This window comes from Chiloscyllium punctatum, chromosome 4, assembly GCF_047496795.1.
Source record: "Chiloscyllium punctatum isolate Juve2018m chromosome 4, sChiPun1.3, whole genome shotgun sequence".
Lineage (NCBI taxonomy): Eukaryota > Metazoa > Chordata > Chondrichthyes > Orectolobiformes > Hemiscylliidae > Chiloscyllium > Chiloscyllium punctatum.
Window position 1 is genome coordinate 55,639,842 of NC_092742.1, and position 3,127 is coordinate 55,642,968.

A 3,127-nucleotide genomic window follows, 5' to 3' on the forward strand; every position below is an offset into this window, starting at 1 on the left:
AAAAGGTATCTGAATGGGTACGTGAATAAGAAGAGTTTAGAGGGATAGGGGCCAAATGCTGGCAAATGGGGCTAGATTAATTTAGGATAGCTGGTTGGCATAGATGAGTTGGACCGAAAGGTTTGTTTCTGTGATATACATCTCTATAACTCTGACATCTATTGTCTCATTAGCCATCTTAAGATACTATCATAGCATCATACTGTACAGATGAGGCCCTTTAGCCCATCGAGTTTGCAAAAACAAAAATAACTACTCCAAATCTATACTAGTCCCTCTTTCTAGCTCTTGGCCTATAGCATTGAATGTTATGACATTTCAAGTGCTCATCTAAGTACTTGTTAAAGGTTATTTCCCAACCGCAAATACCCTCTGTAGCAATGCATTCCAGATTCCCACCAAACTCTTGGTGAAGAAGTTTTTCCTCTTATCCTCTCTAAACCTCCTGCTGTGCACCTTTAAAATTATGCCCCCTGTTATTGACCCTTAAATTAAGGACAACAGGTGCTTTCCATTTGCCATTTCCGTGCCCATATAATTTTATCCACCTCAGTCAGGTCCTTCTTAGCCTTCTCTATTCCAAAGAAAACACCAGAGCTTTTTATCCTCATAGCTAAAATGCTTCAACCAAGCCAGCATCACGGTGATCTCCTCTGCATCCCCTCCAGTGCAATCATACCCTTCCTATTGTGCAGTGACCAGAAATGCACACATTATTCCAGCTGTGAAATAACTAAAGTCTTGTAGACCGCCAGCATAACATCTCTGCTCTTATATGCCATGAATGATATCTCATATGCCTTCTTCAGGACCCAGAGACTTATCAACCCAGAACTCAAACAGTTTGTTGAGCAATAGGTTCCCATTTGAACAGCTTCCACTTTCCTTCAATGGTGATGTTTTCTGTATTGTCTTTAATGAAGACAAAAGGATATTCATTGATCACATATCTTTTATAGATAGGTATAGAAACTCTTGGGTAGTTTACTCCCATAGTATAATTTATTTGTTCCAATTAACCTAATTTTATATTCTAAACTGACAGTCATCTTTTCCTTAAGTTTGATTTTTTTTCATAGAGTCCTAGAGATGTACAGCATGGAAACAGACCCTTCAGTCCAATCCATCCATGCTGACCAGATATCCCAAACCAATCTAGTCCCACCTGCCAGCACCTGGCCCATATCTCTCCAAACTCTTCATATTTATATACCCATCAAAATGCCTTTTAAATGTTACAATTGCACCAGCCTCCACCACTTCCTCTGGCAGCTCGTTCCATACACGTACCACCCTCTGTGTGAAAACATTGCCCCTTGGGTCTCTTTTATATCTTTCCCCTCTCACCCTAAACCTATGCCCTCTAGTCCTCTAGTTCTGGACTCCCCCAACCCCAGGGAAAAGACTTTGTCTATTTATCCTATCCATGCCCCTCATGATTTTGTAAACCTCTATAAGGTCACCCCTCTGCCTCCGGGGAAAACAGCCCCAGTCTGTTCAGCCTCTCCCTGTAGCTCAGATCCTCCAACCCTGGCAACATCCTTGTAAATCTGTACTGAACCCTTTCAAGTTGCACAACATCTTTCCGATAGGATGGAGACCAGAATTGCATGCAATATTCCAACAGTGGCGTAAACAATGTCCTGTATAGCCGCAACATGACCTCCCAACTCCTGTACTCAATACTCTGACCAATAAAGGAAAGCATACCAAACGCCTTCTTCACTACCCTATCTATCACTTTCAAGGAGCAATGAAACTGCACTCCAAGGTCTCTTTGTTCAGCAACACTCCCTAGGACGTTACCATTAAGTGTATAAGTCTTGCTAAGATTTGCTTTCCCAAAATGCAGCCCCTCACATTTATCTGAATTAAACTCCATCTGCCACTTCTCAGCCCATTGGCCCATCTGATCAAGGTCCTGTTGTAATCTGAGGTAATCTTCTTTGCTGTCCACGACACCTCCAATTTTGGTGTCATCTGCAAACTTACTAACTGTACCTCTTATGCTTGCATCCAAATCATTTATGTAAATGACAAAACGTAGTGGACCCGGTACTGATCCTTGTGGCACTCTACTGGTCATAGGCCTCCACCACCACCCTCTGTCTTCTACCTTTGAGCCAGTTCTGTATCCAAATGCCTCGTTCTCCCTGTATTCCATGAGATCTAACCTTGCTAACCAGTCTCCCATGGGAAACCTTGCGAATGACTTACTGAAGTCCATATAGGTCACATCTACTGCTCTGCCCTCATCAATCCTCATTGTTACTTCTTCAAAAAACTCAATCAAGTCTGTGAGACATGATTTCCCACACACGAAGCCATGTTGACTATCCCTAATCAGTCCTTGCGTTTCCAAATACATGTACATCCTGTCCCTCAGGATTCCCTCCAACAACTTGCCCACCACTGAGGTCGGGCTCACCGGTCTATAGTTCCCTGGCTTGTCCTTACCACCCTTCTTAAACAGTGGCACCATGTTCGCCAATCTCCAGTCTTCTGGCACCTCACCTGTGACTATCGATGATACAAATATCTCAGCAAGAGGCCCAGCAGTCACTTCTCTAGCTTCCCACAGAGTTCTAGGTTACACCTGATCAGGTTCTGGGGATTTATCCACCCTTATGCGTTTCAAGACATCCAGTACTTCCTTCTCTGTAATTTGGACATTTTGCAAGATGTCACCATCTATTTCCCTACAGTCTATATCTTCTATATCCTTTTCCACAGTAAATATTGATGCAAAATACTCATTCAGTATCTCATTTTCAGCGACCCCTCACAAAGGCCACCTTGCTGATCTTTGAGGGGCCCTATTCTCTCCCTAGTTACCCTTTTGTCCTTAATGTATTTGTAAAAACCCTTTGGATTCTCCTTAATTCTATTTGCCAAAGCTATCTCACATCCCCGTTTTGCCCTCCTGATTTCCCTCTTAAGTATACTCTTACTGCCTTTATACTCTTCTAAGGATTCACTCGATCTCTCTTGTCTATACCTTACATATGCTTCCTTCTTTTTAACCAAACCCTCAATTTCTTTAGCAATCCAGCATTCCCTATACCTACCAGCCTTTCCTTTCACCTTTACCGGAATATACTTTCTTTGGATTCTCGTTATCTCATTT